Here is a 19,094-nt window from a genome sequence, read left to right as displayed (position 1 = left end):
AGCTAATTGAGGGTTTTTTAAGAAGATATGGGAAAAGTCCCGTGACTCACGCACGCCTATGTACAGTGAAATGGTAGGGATAGCCACAGTGTTTGGGTGATTTTGGTAGGGTGAGGTAACTCACTGTGGCAATTACAAAGAGCCGAAAAAACGGCTATCACTAGACACAGCCAAAGCATAACAATCTGATGCATAAGATGCATGGCGAGAGCCTGAACGAGTACGACTAGATAAAGGTGCATCCAATTTACTGTCACGCAAAGTGTGCACTAGCCATTTTGGCATACCTTTAGCCTGCTCATTTTCAGCCCTTTCCTCATCAAGTACATCATGTACATCTGCATCAGTAATAGGCTGTTCTAAAACATTTTCAGAAACCCCCATAGGCTGTACATTTGCCTCATTGGAACTTACATTCGTATTTCCACCACTGAAAAGAGGCAACAAAGTGTCATAAATGTCCTCTGAGCTTACATTACTGTCTCTAGTACATGACAGCAAGGGCTGAACAGAGTCTTCCACAAACACTATATCCCGTGAAACCAGAATACGTTTTGTTTGCGGATGATACAACCTGTAACCTTTGCTTTCAGCACTATAACCAACAAAAATACATTTGACAGCCTTATCATCCAATTTTCTGCGCTGCACTTGTGGCACCAAAGCATATGCCAAACAGCCAAAAACACGCATGTGCTCAATAGAAGGTTTTCTATCATGTCATGCTTCATATGGAGTAATAGACTGCAAAGCTTTCGTAGGACACCTATTAAGTACATAAGTGGCACACATGATGGCCTCAAGCCAAAAAGAATGTGGCAAAGCTTGACTTTTGACCATACATCGTGCCATTTCCGTTAGTGACCTGTTTTTCCTCTCAGCAACACCATTTTGCTGAGGTGTATAAGGCACTGTACATTGGTGTTTTATCCCACGACTAGCCAGAAATGCATTAAATTCATGAGACATATACTCCCCCCCTCGATCGGAACGGAGGGTGCCCATAGTACATTTTGAGACATTTTCAGCCATAGCCAAAAATTGTTTGAAGCACATAAAAACTTCGGACTTCGCTTTAAGCGGAAATACCCATGCATGCCTGGAGTAATCATCAATGAAAGTCACGAAGTACAGGTAATTGCTCAAAGACGGAGTTTGCATGGGCCCACAAACATCACTATGCACAAACTGCAACCTGCATGTGGCCCTAACTAAACCATCCTTTGGAAACTTAGAACGCTGCATTTTACCCAGAATACAGCCTTCACAAACATGTTTGACAGGTGCTTCAAGAGGCGGCAAAGAAGCAACCATATCAGATTTCTGCAAACGCAGCAAACTGGCAAAATTCAGATGACCAAAACGTGCATGCCAAAGTTTTGCATCTGAAATAGCCCTTGAATCTGCAACAGCATTTGCAAAATTTTGTCCACACTTTTCATACAAAGTGAGCTTCTACAGCCCACGGCACAAAAGCCCAGATGCAACAATTTCATCACCAAAACTGAGATCATGAATTGTACATCTGTCATCCACAAATTTGACTACAAGTCCAAGTCTAGCAAGTGCGGATACAGACAAGAGATTCTTCTTGATCCCAGGTACATAAAGTGCATCAACAAGTGTGAAGGAACTGCCATTAGCAACAGTGAGCACAATCTTTCCAACTCCCTGAACTGGATAAGAGGCGTTGTTGGCACAAGTGACTGAATTCCCATGAGGGACAGACTCGAGAGAGGTAAACAATTCACGATGTGAGGTAATGTGCTTTGTAGCACCACTGTCGAAATACCACACATGTGAATCTGCAGCAACTGACAAGCATGCATCATGGACAACAGGATTTTAAGTGCACTCTGCGCTAAAAGCCCATTCTGCATCAACATCAGCATCACAATCTGCTTTCACAGAAGACTCAACAATGGCTGCATTTGTAGTGGAACTAGCATTTGCAGTGGAACCACCCTCTTTCTTCTTAGCCTCTTTGGCCTTCAACTTAGGACACGACTTGATCAAGTGATCATTGGCTTTACAATAATGGCAACGCATCTTCTTTTTTCCCTTATCACCAGAATTGCCAGACGAAGTGCTGCCAGCAGAAGCATTAGGAACAGAATTTTTGCCACTCGCAGCAGAACCATAAGAAGTGGTTGCATTACTATTACCACCCTTTCTTTGAGAAGCAATAAAAGCCTGTTCAACTGCACGCTGCCTAGTCCTATTTTTTCTAGAAAGTGACTCTTGCAACAGCAATGTGCATAATGCATCAAACTTGACAACTTCAGGATTTCCTTGGGTCATCAGTCTCCAAGTACTAGCAAAAGTCTGGTAGGAATCTGGTAAGGCATCAAGAACAGTCTGCACAAGGGAACTGTCCGAAATGACTTCACCTGCAGAAATGAGTTGCTCATTGATATCCTTGACACTAGCAAGGAAAGTGTCCATATCATCTTCCTCATGCATAATCTTCGACTCTAGCTCTTTACGCAGCAAAGCAATTTTAGCCTCATTGCGGCTTGCATAAAGACCTGCTAGAATATCCCAAGCCTGTTTTGCAGATTTTGCTGAACGGATGTGAGGAATAATGGTGCGCTTCACAGACAACGCAATCAATGCATGAGCCTGTGCATCCTTAACATCCCAACGAGCTTGTTCTGCCGTAGGCAAAACAACTCTAACAGCTGCAATCCTTGCAGCAAGACCTGCAACATCCTCAATATCGCCTACATCTTCAGAACCAGGACGTACATCAATGCCCTGCACAATGTTCCAGACACCTTTTGACACAAGAACATGCTGCATCATATAAGCCCACATAGGGTAGTTGTCCCCATCCAACCTGTCCTCAGCAGCAAACATCTTGAACACATCTGTGTTGTTGTTGTCAGCCATGGTAAATGCTGCACCTGATGTGAAAACTGCCCGAAAATAGGAGAAATGGAGCGGGAACAACTTGTGCTATATAGCACAAACCGTAGAATATTATAAGGCACCTGTTATGCAGAAAACGGCACTGACAGAAAATCTGCACAAAATGACGAAATAGCCTGTGCAGTACTGTCCGTAGTGGAAACGGAGGCCGAAATGCGCCCAAATCAAAATTCTGAGCAGACCAAGCTCTTCGAGCTTGCCCAAAATATTTTTCGACCTGCGAACGCTCGCCAAAGCTCACTGAGATCGGAGAAAGTGAGCAGGTGTGTGCTGGAGCAGCTGGCGACTAAGCCCGGGAGGACGTGACCTGCTTTGATACCAATTGTTGGAATTAGGGTTGCAGAGAAACACACACAGCTTGGAGAAGATGAAGGAAGCTCAAGGCACACAATAGAGAGTATGTTACTTAGTGTGCAATGGAAAGATTGATAGCCCTAGAGTGATGGGCGTATATACAATGCACGGCGGAAAAAACCTCCTAAAGAGGGAAAAAATGCCCCGGCGGTCCTAGTGTGTTCACACACATCACTACCACATGTATATGGTAACACACACAATCTGCCATTAGGCTGCCATAGCCATAACCCTATAGAGAACTAGTTGTAACTTGAAAAGAATAACTCCAATTGGGATACTTTAAACCTTGGAAGAAATATTGAAAAATGAATGTCATGAAAGATGAAGATGATAAAAATTGATTCTACATGTGACTACATGAAAAATTGACATGAATAGAGAGAAGTCCCAATACGACTACATGTAGACAAGCCAAGGCGAGGGTTAAAGCTCCATCCAAAAGTATCAAGGAGGCATAACAAACCAAAAATTGTAATTTTTTTACCTTTGGCTGAATTTTTTCTAGTTTTTATATAATTTCTAGTTATATACTGTTCATGCTTTAAAAAACTCACCAACAGGAGCTTATAGTTGGAGCTACACTAGCGACTTGCCCTGCATGTACATGTGCTTGCTAAACAAAGATAAAGATCCCACCACAATAAATTCCACACACTTTTTTGACTTCAGGATTCATGTCCATAGGTACAAATTTACAATGAATGAGATGTCAAAAATGTGCCCAACATAGTTTTCCACACCTTAGCCTACTAGATCAATCAGGATCAGAAGCAAAAAGGAGATCTTGTAAACCAAATGAGGTTGTCAACCTTGCAACATATTTCTTCAACCTACAATCATTCACACGTGTTTTATGTGGGGTACCATCCTGTCAGCAAGTTGATAGGTACCATGTAAGAACCTATATAAGACCAAGAAAGGATCTTTCCACTTGATTTGAAACTTATTTTCAAAAGTTCTATCAAGGTTACTATTGTAACGAAGGACCATGTCACCCTTCTTGATGCCTTTGTCCTTCAAATTCTCACTTTTCTTTACTTGATTGCTCTTCAATACCTGTTCATAAAGCTCAAAATCCAGCAACATGTCTAATTGTACACATTACAAATATAAAAGCCTCTCCTTGAATGCATCATTAGGCTCAAATTCAAGCTTTAGCATCAGCTTAAAAGTTGGTATCTCCACCTCAATAGGAAGTAAGGTTTGTTTGCCAAAAACTAGGTGGAAGCGAGAGAAACTAGTACCTATTTTGACGGCAGTTCTCTAAGCCCATAGAGCACAAGGTAGCTCTAAATCCCAAGTTTGTCATTTTTGTAAGAATCCTTATGAGATCTCCATTAAACCTTTCATTCATACCATTACATTGGGGATAATAGGGAGTAGTTAACTTGGGATACACATGAAGCTTCTCACATAGATAATCCACTAGCTCTCCTATGAAACCTAGACCCTTATCAGAAAGTAACTCCAATGGCATGCCAAATTTGCAACAAATATCTTCATATATAAACTGGGAAACATCCTTTCTTGTGATTCTCTTAACAGCTTTAGCTTCGGCCCACCTAAATAGATAATCAATAGTGGTAAGTATGTAATATTTGCCTCTGGTTGTCATAGGTAGAGGACCTATTGTATCGATACCCCACTTCTAAAACACATCATATGCCACAATTAATGGTGCCTCTAATTTCTTATTTGAGAACCCTAGTTGTCATCACTACAAGAGGTAATTCACATTTGCGATGCTCGCAGTGCGATGCTCAAAAGTGAAAAATTGAGGGCGTCGCTATGTTCTTTGTTGCATAGAGACGCTCATAGCAACGCTCATAGCGACACTGATAGGGGTAAAAAATAAACCAAGAGCTCCAAAAACTCAGATCTCATGTCTAAGTTTCGGCGCTCAAGCGAAAGAGATAAACGTGCTCTCCCTTTCTCTCTCTCTTTCTTCCCTCCCCCCCCCCCCCCCCCCACACACACACACACACACACACACACGAGGGGAGGAAGGAAAGCCAGTTATGCTCCTTCCCTCTCCTCTCTCTCATGTTCCCTTCCCCTCTTTCTCTCTCTCTCCCTCTCTCTCTCTCTCACACACACACATTGTGTCTTTGAAAGAAAGAGAGAGAGAGAGAGAGAGAGAGAGAGAGAGAGAGAGAGAGTAAAGAGAGAGAATAAGAGATAGAGAGAGAGTACACACATGCATAAACAAAAAACAGATACACACACATGCATAAACAAAGAATACATACACACACACATTGAGAGAGGAAGAGAGAGAGAGAGAGAGAGAGAGAGAGAGAGAGAGAGAGAGAGAGAGAGAGAGATAAAGTAAAGAGAGAGGATGAGAGAGAGAGAGATATATATATAAAGCAAAGAGAGAGAGAGAGAGAGAGAGAGAGAGAGAGGAGAAAACAAAGAGAAAGAGGGAGAGACAAAGAAAGAGAGAGAGAGAGAAACAAAAATCAAATAGAGAGAGAGGGAGAGAAGACGAAAAGAGAGAGGTAAGGGGAGAAAACAAAGAGAGAGAGAGATATAGATAAAAAAAGTAGAGAAAATATGAAATGAAATGTTATATTACCGATTTAGGGTTAGGTTAAATTTAAAATTACATTTAATTACAATTAGGTTAGGCTAAGATCTAAGATCAAGTTAAATTACATTTAAAATTTATGCTAAATTTAAAATTAGGTTAGACTTAAGATTAGGTTAAGATTTAAATTAGATTTAAGATTAGGTTAGATTACATTTAGATTTATGTCTATGTTGAGTTTAAGATCAAGTTAAATTTGAAATTAGGGCAAGATTTAAGACTAACTAGGTTAGATTTAAGTTAGATTACATTTAGGTTTAGGATTTAAGATTGGATTAGATTTAGGTTTATGCTGAGTTTAAGATTAGATTAGATTTAGATTTAAGTTAGATTACATTTAGGTTTACGTTAGACTTAAGATTAGACTAGATTTAGGTTTATATTGAGTTTACGATTAGATTAGATCTAGATTTATGTTTGATTTAAGATTAGATTAAATTAAATTAGATTAGATTAGATTTAGGTTAGATTTTAGGGCATGTCAATGAAAGCTTTGCCCAAAGAGCAAACACTAGTTACACAACAATATGTATATTCCCATCAGAATCTGACACATATTAACTCACCCACTAACCATGTTCAATCAGCTCAGAATCACCATATGTTCAATTAGGTTAGATTTTGGATTAAGTTTTTATATTAAAGTCTACCTTCGGGATTACGTTAAAAAACATTAGAGTTAGGCGAACGGTGATCCCTCTCTTCTTCACTATGGATGCGACCTTAAGTTGGAAAGATTTAACCGACATGATACTCAAATTGGAGGCCAACATGTAATGTGCTACGTAATCTCTCAAACAAAGATCTACTATGAAGAGATGTTAAGATGCTGTGAGAGAAGAGGCAAAGGGGTTTTCTCCACTACATGCACAATCATGTGGGCGTGGGTGCATAGCTCTCTTGTATCCACAAATATAGGCATTGACCAATAAAGACGAGATTATAACCCGGTGGTTCTGATCTCGATGCACCTAATGTGTGCGGGGATCGGACATTACTAGAGAATGTGAGTCAGTTTACAGTGTGAACAAAGAGAGAGAGAGAGAGAGAGAGAGAGAGAGAGAGAGAGAGAGAGAGAGAGATAAAAGACGGAGGATGTCAATAGAAGATTAAATTTATGTCCAGGTTATAAGGTTTTTAGATTAATTATGAGTAGTGACGAGGATGTGGGACCGTCCAATTGAAACACCTATCTCTCAACAAGGATCTTATGTCCTTGTAATCAATGCAAGCATGCGGTGATCCATCTGGCGAGTTTGTCTTTGCAGCAGATTCACGAATTTGTCGAGTTTGATCCATCTATTATAGATCAAGTTGTTGCCAATTATAACTTGCAATCCAATAGACGTGTTCGTAGGCGCTTTGGTCAAGCAGCATACGTGAGGCCACAAGATGTAGCCTCAGACAGCTCGGAGGATGATCATACATACCACATTCCTAACGAGACAATGTTTGACCCCGAGATTGATGAAATGATCGATACGACATGGATTTAGAAAGGATTATCTATGATGATATGAAAAGTGAAGCTGATACACCATTGTATGATGGAGCATGTGTGTCTAGATTGAAGGCGCTCCTGGTTCTTCTCAACATGCAGGCAAAGTTTGGATGGAGTGACACTAGCGTCATAGCACTTTTTAGGTGATCTATTACAATGTGTTTACTTCAATAAAGAACTCTAGATGTATAATGATATGATAGATTACTTACACAAGTGTATCACATTTGTTTCACTATGTAGATTACTCAAAGAGCACATAGTACCAGTTGATAATGTGATGCCAGATTCCAGAGAGGAAGTAAGAAAGATCTTACAAAACTTGGGGATGGATTACAATTTGATTCAGGCTTGTCCTAACGACTGTATTATTTTCAGAGGGGAATACATAGACATGGAGAAGTGTCTGAAATGTGATTCTGAGAGATATCAAGTAGATGTCCATGGAACAGAAATTCCACAAAAGGTTTTGTGACATTTTTCTCTACTTCCTCGCATCAAGCATTTCTTTGAATGTAAGTCGATGGCTGCCTTAGCATCATGGCACAAGGAGAATAGATCTTTGGATGGTGTGCTATGGATTACTACAGATTGCGCAGTTTGGAAACATATAGACGATACATGGCCGGATTTTTCAAGGGAAGCTCGAAATTTGTGCATAGACCTAGCTATGGATGGTGTAAGTCCATTTGGTCAGAGATCAATATCTTATAGTGTATGGCCCGTTGTCATTGTCAACTACAATATTACCCCGTGGTTGACTACCAAGAAGGGGCACTTGTGGCTAAGCTTGATTGTGCCTGGGAAGTATAAAGTGAAGAATATGGATGTGTATCTTCGTCCACTATTGGAAGAACTGCAACAATTTTGGATTGGCATAGACGTGGTGGATATGAGCCGACAAACAGGTTGACGGAATGCTTTGATCAGAGGCATTCTAATGTGGACCATGCATGACGATCCCAGACTAACAGAATTCTCAGGTAATTTACACTCAAACTCAAACACTGTAAATCTTGGTTTTTCTCAAGCTTATCTATTGTCATGTGTATACATGCAGGGCTTCAAACAAGCGGATACAGAGCATGTGTCACATGTGGACCTAGACTTAATGCATGTCGGACGCCCTCATTAAAGAAGCAAATCTACGAAGGTCATCAAGCGTATCTTCCAGAGAATCACGTGTTACACGATGGCTTTTTGGGAAGAGAGCCACCAAGGATGTCTGCACAAGCATGTCTAGAGCAGAAGGAGATGTGTGATGACGGTTTGCCCCAGGGATGAAGAGACTCTCTCTATGCTACGACTTACCATATTGGCCCAAACTCATGATCAATCACTTGTTCAATCCAATGTACATATTCAAGAATGTGGGTAATCTCCTCTGGGACCATCTGACCGACAAGAAAGGTACTTTGGGAGCCAGGGTTGACCATAGAAATGTGGATCGTATGGAGCAAATTGGTCATAGACAGCATCCGATGGATCGATAAAACTCCCTAAAGCACCATGGATTTTGGTTGTAGCCCAAGAACTCAAAGTAAAAGAGACCGTTCGATTTGTGTGGACCCCCACTGGTGTAATGCACTCGCTCCAAACGTGTTTTACTAAAGAAGGGAAGCTTACTGGTTTGAAGTCACACGATTGGCATAAAATGTGTCAGGTATGTTTGAAGTGGAATATATCATAGTGGGAATTGTGTAACAAATTTTTGTGTGGACTTCAATACCATTGCTAGACGTGTTTTGCAGTTTCTTTAACCAGTGGCCATTGAGGGATGTTTGTCTCCTGACATCCGTAACACAATCTACAAACATGCAAAGTTGGTGCAATGGATCTCACAAAAGAACAGTGTAGACTCCATACCATTCACCAAACTAGACGTTGTGGAGGTTGTGTGCATGTTTGAGAAACACTTTTCTACTATCATGCTAACCATTCAGGTGCATCTTCTTGTTCACATAGTTGATGAGGTGGAAATAGATGGCACAATACATTCCAGATGGATGTTCTTTTTAGAACATTTCATCAAAACACTCAAAGGATATGTGCATTAGAAGGCACGTCCAGAGAGTAGCATGGCAGAAGGTTGACTGGTATCAGAGCCCCTAGTTTACATTGGAGAGTGGCTAGACGGATTTGATAAAGCTCGGGACACACTATGGCGAGCCACAGATGATGAGCGGATATCCAGGATTATCATGTGCAATCTCGGTGTTGAGAAGAAGATGATCGAAGATCTAGAGGCTAAGATCAACCGATTTTGCATGCTTCACAATCCAGTGATGCAAAAGTGGATTTCACAATACGAGGATACAAAGAAAGAGCGACAAAGGGCACGAATCGAGTGGAGACGGGGAAGACAACCGCTGATGCATTATCCGGCGGGTCTGGAGATCCTACCAACATTCATGAGCTTACGATGGTTGCACAACTAATTGAAAAGCACACAGCAGTGCGGTGAAGAAGTGACTGAGGATGAGTAGGAGTACTCTTGGGGTTGCGCGACCAAGGTAAGTTTGCAATGTATGACTAGCGACTTTCTAGATGTTTGAACGGACACTCATAATCTTTGTTGGTTGTAGTATAAGTCATACACAGCAACATGGTGTAAAGGTCGATATTTTAGGATGGAACGGATCGACAAAAAGCGTTTTACTCAAGGTTGTGGAATCATGGAAAAATTTGAACAGTCTAGTCGATGACAGTCCTTTGGTGCAGATCCTGTGGTGGTGGAACTCACTTACTTCCGCACGCTACAAGAGATTTTGAGGATCGATCATAGAGGATTTTTGGTCGACTTGTTTGACATGCAATGGTTCAAGATAATCGTGGAGGGTCGCAACACTACTGTGCGTAGAGGAGAGTCTGGTTTCCTTGAGGTGGATTCAACTAAGAAATGGACCAACCTAAGAGACACTTTCGTACTACTCGAGCATTGTGAACAAGTATGTAAATAGTTAACATCCAATTTTAGAAGTTATGTGCTTGGAAGCTCTCATGTAAGTTATGTGGCTCTCGCGGATGATATTTCATCTTACAAAGTCTGCATCAAGCTGGTGGTATGTCATAGAGGTAGCCCCTCATAGTGCACGGACGTATGAGGGCTACTATGTGCCAATCAGAGTGGCATCAATGGAGGAGATCGGAGAAGATGCTCAATCAGCTGAGGTGGGTGCTAGATGAGCATCAAGCTGCTACTCTCTATGGGGTGCATGGAGAGGATATACAAAATGAAATGGAGGACATCTGCCTAAACGGAGAGCTCTATTTAGATATAGGAAGTTATGTTGAGCTATGCAAGGATGAGAGAGAGACCTCTTAAAGCCATAAACATTGTATTTGAACAATTTTTCTCCGTTTTATACTATATATTGTATTCACATGGTTTTTTGTCCATTCTTGTCCATATGCATCATTGCGTCACTGTATTTAATCGTCATTGCATCCACTCTAGGTCCATATGCTCCAGGTATGTTCTCACAAGCAGGGACGATGAGCACTGCGCTATGAGTGCGATGGAGACCGAGGCTGCAATCGCGAAGAAGGTGATATGTCTCTGTTCATAGATGATGCTCGTTCCTCCACTATATCTAGTTGATCGGATGAAAGAGATGCTAAAAAGCACTACTGCTGCTTCTTAGCGTCTCTTTCACCCAATCAACTAGATCTAATGGAGGGGCAAGCATCATCTATGAGCAGAGACAGATCACCACCTTCGCAATTGCAACTTCAGCCTCCATCGCACCCGGAGCGCAGTGCTTTTACAAATTCACAAGAACTTCAATGGAATCTCTCTACACAGGAATCCTTCCCCCTTTATGAGTCCTCTCTCTCTCTCTCTCTCTCTCTCTCTCTCTCTACTTGTCCATGTTTTCTTCTCTATTAGTTCAATATTAAGATTAAATGTTCGTGTGTTTAATGCAGGTATGGATGATGATGAGTTTCTTTCTTCTTTTTCACCCCAGTAGTGGAGGTGGTACGAGGAGCTTCATTGCTCTGAAGCACCATCAGATCGTTCTACTCCTTTAGCTTTAGTGTGGACGAGAGAATCTTCATACTCGTCTACACATCGACACTCTAATGGTGGCAGTGGTGGTTGCTGTGGGGATGCCGCCGCTGATGCCTCGACACTACCTCGTGTCTAACGAGGCTCCTTATCTTCCCTTTCTTTGCCCTCCTCCACACCAGTCACAACATTGCCATCTTAGCCAGGTTTTGCGCGGTTATCGGCCTATCCTAGCTACACACCACTAGCTATTGCTCCGAGAGTCACCCTAGTCGACACTCCTCACTTCGGGGCCAAGACTCTAGTGGAGACACCTAACGTCCATACCCCCATCGAGACGCCACTAGAGACCCCTGCCGAGACACCCAGGTTTACACATCATAGGCGAGAGGTCTTGCCGTACTTGGTCGACATCAATGGCGGCATCATCTTGGATAAAAAAGGCAAGAAGGTGATCTTGTACATGCCTGATCTTTGCTCTCAAGTGTTTAGACACTACATACTAAACACCTGGAGTGAAGTGCCAAATGAATTAAAAGACAGAGTCATCAGCATGATGCATGACAAGTTTTCCATGTCAAGTCGGGATGAGCGCTTCAATGAAGACCTGATGAAGGTTTGGATGCACGAATACTACAAGCACAAGCATTTTGACGTACAAAAAGCAATAAAGCATGGGCAGAACAGACCAGATTGGCTGGCCAAAGAAGATTGGAAGAATGCGAAGCGAACAGCGCGCGAGAATCCTCACAAGTGGAAGCAACAAAAGGAGACAGCCAAAGCGCAAGTAGAGGCAGGGAGCTCGCACCACTTGGGGAGTGGCAGGTGGACATCATTTGAGGCTGATTTTGTAAGTGTTTTTGCATTGCTCTTTATGTTTGGTAGTTACGTCTATTTGTACTTTTAAATTCTAACACAATGGATTCTTTGTATGTTTTGAATAGTGTTCGATGACAGGACGTGACCCCACACTATACGAGCGCGAGTACGCAGGCAGAAAGGGCTTAAACGCCCTTATGGATATTCTGAGTTCTCACGGAGGCATGGTTAGTACTTCACTTTACTCTTTTTCATTTGTTATATTTTAATGATAAGCTAGGAAAATAGATTTTTTTGTAAATTATATGTTTATACTTACAGAAAGTCTTATTGTTTTCTTTTGCAAAATCCGACAGATACGCCGCTTGGACACGATGAGATGTCTGATTAGACGACGTTAGTCTATCCGTAGCCAATAGCATTAGTTTCCTTTCTTCATAGCATGTATAATGAGATGACGTGTATACATCTTTTTGTAACTATTGGAAAACCATGTATTTTGTCAATAATGACAAGGGTGTTGTAACTATTACATTTGCAAAGCTTAACAATCAAGTGATTTTGCCTATGATGTGTACAATTGTCATTGATTTACTTTCGTCAATCTACTTTTGTCAATTTTGTATCTTTATTCTGCAAACAATACTATGGATGATGGAGTTAATGGTTATATTGTCTTGTGGGTGACTACTTTGGGTCTATACCTTGCACTTTCTTTCAAAGGTGAATCTAGGCTTATTTTGGATTCATTTAGGTTTATTCTGCTATTGAAACATTCAATATGATTGATGGGTGGCAGGGCATTGAACCCAAAAAAAATAACTCTCGGGCATCGCTATATAAGGCTCTGCAATGTCGCTATGAGCGTCACTATAGAAGGCCTGCTATTGTTGCTATACACGTCGCTATGATCGTTGCTATATAGTGAGGTCATAGCGACGCAGATAGCAACGTTCCCGTAGCGATGCTGTTAGCGACGGTCTTAGTGACGCCGGGGATTATAAAAACCCAATGTATTTCCGTTGCTAAACACTTCACAAGTGCACACAACCTCTTGTAGTGCATTCTTTGGAATTCTTTACAAGACTTGCACCAATGATGAACATCACATTGATGCTTGGCCACACATACCCCTCTTGCAAGATTTTATACAAAGTGATGATGAAGCAAAGTAACCACAACAAGAACCCTCACGATTCTCCTCTAAAATTTTGTAAATTTCTTGTTTCCATGGCACCCTTCTCATCACAAGATCAACCCCTTTCACATACAAGGCATCACCAAGAAGTACATACCTTTTGGCACGGTAAAGGAAGGCATACTTATTTGATTTATCCAACTCTGATGGAATCATCATGTTTGTAGAAACTCTTATTCCCTCTCCAAAGCTTCCATTCCCAAATAAAAAGGAGAACCAATCCTTATCATAGATTCTTTACTTGAAAACAAATATTTTTTAGCCTTGGGTTCTTTCTTTGCCATAGCCTAAGTACTTTCTTAACCACCAAAATAGAATCACTTCTTACTCTCACAAGATGGATGCCAAGCTCAAGGAAAAGGTTGAGTCCTTTCTCCAAAGTAGTGATGGTGGGAAATTGTAGTCAGGTGGGGGTGGCTTGTACACCTCCTCGACTAGAGTCCACAATCACCTCAAGGAAATAATGTCAAGCTATCAATGACAATAGGGGCACCACCTAGCATGTATGCAGCTAGGACGCAAACATATACACAACCAAACATGCCTTGTAAACAATGTCAAGGCTCACTACATGTGGGATTGGGTGGTCAAGGTGAGACAAATAATGAGATAGAGATAGATAGTGAGAGTGAACTTTATACCCATACATATAGCAAGGAGGATGAATATGTAAGGAAAACATGCAAGTATTCTCTCTCCTCATACAAGAGGTGGCAAATCCGCACACTTAAGTAAGATGAGAGGAACGATGAGGGAGAGAGAGTGTGTGTGGGGATGTGTTGTGGCAAACCACACACCTCAACATGCAAATTAAAGGAAACAAGCATAAGCCATACTCACAATAAAGCATATCCCAAAGGACACAAGATATGGCATTAAGATGGGTTTTGTTGATTGCTTGCCAAGAATAAAATACAACAAGTAGCATGGAGCAAGAACATGAGAAGGAAACGTGATCATCGGGTGCATAATGGAAGGGTGGGAGGTGATGGCATGAGGAATGGAGTGTGGGTAGCCTTGAATCCTTCTTAAAATCATGCCTTGAATCCTTCATAGCAAGTAGGTGGAGACGTGATGCTCATTTTGTGCATGGTGATGTTGTTGTAATGATGTGATTAGGGTGTAGTGGTATGTGTGCATATATGGGTGTGTGTGTCTGTGTGTGTGCTTGTGATAGAGATGTGTGTCTCCTCCCTTTCCTCTTTGTTTTTTTGAGATAGAGACCCCTCCTTATATAGGGAAGGAGGAGGGAAATTTCAACAATTTATAAAATAGTAGATAATTATCCAAGCAAGACCATGTGGTGGTGGGCCATCCTTGTCTAGTTGTGTGTGTATATGCCAGGTAGGAGTCTTATGATAGAGAGAGAGAGAGAGAGAGAGAGAGAGAGAGAGAGAGAGAGAGAAGAGAGAGGGAAGGATAGTATAGAGGTATAGGGAATTTACAAGGTTCTTACCATGTCTAGCTTATTAGGAAAGAGGGAAGAGGGGAAATTACAAGGGTTTGTTGCAAGTGAGTAGTCGATGGCAAGGGTGAACCTGCTACGTATAGAGGTTTTTTTTCCATACTTGGCAAAGACTTCCGTTATTGCCCTTATGTCTCATGCAAAGATGCTTCTTGACTAGTGTGGCAAGGTCCCATGATGGTGAGGAAGAGACCTTAGATGAGGCTGTGAGTGTGTAGAGAAAAATATGTAGACTTTGAGAGAGGGGTGCATGTGTGAGCATTACATGACAGACTCCGGTCCACCATTTTGATCATATCTTACTGGAAAAAAGATCCAAAAATTATTAAAAAATTAGATCTAGAAATCTCAACTCATAAGCTACATTTTCTATTTTGGAAAAGTCTTCAAATTCGGTGAGGAAGTGGATGCTAAAAACTTGAGCAAAAGCATGTACATTTCTACCCAAAAAATTCTTCATGGTGGTTCCCCTTCTGTTGTCATTTGCCTTAGACATCCCCAAGAGTCCTCAACCCATGGGTGCTTGGTAGATTGAAAACATATTATACAAGGATGAAATAACTACATCAAAAGATATTGAATGGTTAATCATAGGGAGGATAAAGGGTAGAGAAGAAGTGTTTATCTCTTGCAATCGCTCTCTGCCAAACATGATTGTAATGAGCTTCTCGAAGAACATCTTGCGGTCCAATATTACTTTGATTGATTGAATTCTTTGTGGTGCATAAGGTTGATCTCTTACAAAAGGTTGATGCAGTGGGTCCATTACATGATAATACGGAAAGGCTTCTTCCTTTATGGTGGAGGTGTAGAGCTCTTGGTAGTTGAGGTCAAATTTATAATACCACATGAGAAGGTTGTCCATCTTCTAGCTCTAGGATTTTCCCTCTAGCAATGTCTTGGAAAACTTTGAACCCTCTCTCTTTGAGAAAATTCACTTTCCTGCAAGATAGAGAGCCATCTAGAGCATACACTGGTGTGATGAGATAGGTGGTGAGTCTTACCACTTGTATTAATCCCAATTGTATTGATACGTAGCAGGCTGAAAATTCATCATAGCCTTGATCCACAAGTAACACTCCTTGAAGGTGGAGGGTCTTGTCTTTCTTCAAGCAAACCCCGTGTCAAAGACTTTGTCGATGACAACCTCCGCTACTTCAATCGCTTTGAAGGCACCCATTGTAACATTATTTAGAATTTTTGAAGAGATACATGCATACTACTGAGAGCGACAACTTAGAAGCACCTTGTAATCAGGTTTTCTTCTTCTCTGGTAATCAAAAGCCAATTCCAAAAAATGCATCGTTTTCCTTATCTCTTGTTCTTTCGTTTAGATATAATCATTCTTAGTTTTGATGTGGTTTGCGACTACCTATTTGGAGCTAAATCTGCACTTTTAAGGACAAAAATGGTTTTGTTTTTATATTTTGACCATAGGAGAGTGATCCTAAACCATAGGTAGACCGTTTTGAATAATTTTGCTGCAGTTTTTAAGCTCAGGGGGTGCACTATGTAGTCATGTTAATGTATAACGTGAGTTAAAAAGGAGGGGTTTTAAAATGCAAAAAAATAGGCAATTTAACAGAGCTACATTAAACTAAGGGGTTTCTATATTCAATTTTGAAAAACAATCCTACAATAAGGGGTCATTTTATTCATTTAGACATGTTAAAAGAGGGGGGGTTTTAATACCCCACAAACGCACATTATATAGGGGGTATTTAACGGTGAACCCCCTTAGTTTTCAAGACCTGGATCATGATGGATCAGGCTTTTGGTACCTATTTTGATCCTGTGGCACTCACATACACATACGCAGACACCACCTACACATAGAGTGACACATTTCCACTCTCATATTTGCCTCCAAACACCTCTTGGATCATCCCCTGAGCTGAAAAAACTTATTTTCATCCTACATCTCACTCGTATACTTCCACGCGCTTGCATGCAAACACACTCCTCAACAAGTTCCTTGGAGAGAATTGTGGCAACTATGACGAAAAAAACCAAAGCACTCGATTATGACTGCAGACAACACGACGGAGCTAGAGGTGTACTCGAACAAGCATCACATCACCAAGAAAGCATCAACGAGCATGTCATGAACATCTCGCACAAGAATTGGGCATTGCCTTTGAAGGCATGACAACTTGTAAATATTGCTTTTACCCTACCTATCACCACCCTCACGGGCTTGTCATGACCATTGGGCACTGTCTTCAAGGGCATGATAGCTTGTAAATATCACTTTTACCCTACCTATCACCACCCTCATCTTTTCTTGTATATACCACTATCAAGCAGTGGGCCGATACCCACTAGCTAGAAGGCATTTAGCCAGCATCATATTCCCTAAATAAATCTAGAATATTGGTCTTCCTTGTGGGGTGGGGCCATGTGTAGAGCTCTTTTTGTCAGTCAATTAAAAATTGTGAAAGATTCCTCCCTCCCCCTATATGAAGAGGGTTAGAGGTCATTCTTAGCAAAAGATCATCATCACACCATCACTCTCAAGGGGGACACAACAACATGACACCATTGTGGGGACAGAAGACACACAGCATGAGACATGAGAGAGGCAGCTTAGCAACACCAAGGAATGCACGACCATTCACCACATTCACTCATGAAAAACCATGCACTAAGGTAGTAGGCTGGAACTTGAAGGCTCCATGAGCACTCTAGAGCAACAAGCATCGACTCCATTCTACTCGTGGGCACTCCTAGCACTCGTCATCAATCATGATATTGTTGGCATCCCCATCATCATGATGTTTCTCGTACTATTCTTGCCATGCTAATCTACTAATCTTGTTAACTTTGGAGATTTCCATGCACCATATGTTTACTCCATCATGCACACTTTGTACCACAAGTTCTTTCTCTCACTTTGGATGTTAGTCTCACCTCATGGTCACCAATGTAACTATCATTAAAATATACTTTGATCTTCTCATGATTTTGTGTCGATTCTCTTTGTCTCCCTTGCTCTCCCATTCGGGGATATGTTCATTGGTTTTTTTTGCATGTCATTTTTGGGTTTTGTTAAGTGTCCCATGCCACAATGCCATCACCAATCAACAATTTTCTATCAGCAATCTAGGACAAAGACCACTCGAATCTACTAGTCACACCTTTGTTTTGGAGTGTGCATCCTTTTAACTTGATGTATCATAATTTGGTTTCCGATCGGTATAGCTAGACGACCTATTTTTTTATATCATTTTGGTCATTTGTATCTACTTCCTAGCCATATCTCAAGCTAGGTGGTTCCCCCCATTTTTCATGTTCCCCCAATGAGGCTCCCATGCATTGTTTTGGTGTTGAGGCCACTCAGCTTGATTTACACCCCTCATTTGAATGGTGCCCCCATTGAGGAGGGATTTCCAAAGCCTTTAATTTTGCTGCAAATGAATATCACAGCCTTAACGAGCGCATTTGAAGCAAAAATCCTCTACATCAATGCTCACAACCATACCCATAGCAATGAAAGTAGTCTAGGAAGCTTGGGGAAAATCAGGTATTAGACAAACATGAATGAAACTGTAATTGGAAGATAGGCATATTGAGAAACGAATGGGTTTACTGGAAAATGTGATAGTTGGATCCGTTATAATTGACTACGAGCACACTTTAGCTATCGTAGATTTTTGGGGAAAAACTGAACTATGAAACTATTTTGGGAAAACCTTTCACAAGAAAAATTCAATTGATTCAAGATTGGGGAAATGATTATCTTAACTTGAAACAAGGTGGATCAACTAGTCCGGTAAACTTGAAGGATCATTCTTATAAGGATGTTCTGAGGACATCAATCTAAAAGTTGGATTTAAAAACCTTACCAAAAACTAAACTGCCTTCATGGATAAGTAAAGACACTCCAATTTGGATGTGTGGAGCTTCTGAGTGTGGTAGTTTACAAAGGGAAGATTGCATATTAGATTGAGAGGTAGACGATGCGGGATACATACTTGAACCCTTTTTTCCCCTAGAGTTTTTTCCATTTGGTACTTTTGGGTATTTGAGACCCTAGCTTGAAGTTTTCAATAATGTTTTTTGTGTGGCTTTCAATCATTGCTTATGTTTTATGCATAAAATTGAAATTTCAAGTGGTTTAATCTTCATGATAGTTTAGGTGCTTTTTTTCTTTATGTTGTTTAGTTTTTGCCTATGATTGTCCCATCTTTTAGAAGCAAAAACTCACTTTTCATGATTTCTTAG

This window comes from Adiantum capillus-veneris, chromosome 13, assembly GCF_014529385.1.
Source record: "Adiantum capillus-veneris isolate H3 chromosome 13, ASM1452938v2, whole genome shotgun sequence".
Taxonomy (NCBI): Eukaryota; Viridiplantae; Streptophyta; class Polypodiopsida; order Polypodiales; family Pteridaceae; genus Adiantum; species Adiantum capillus-veneris.
This window is presented reverse-complemented; position numbering follows the sequence as displayed.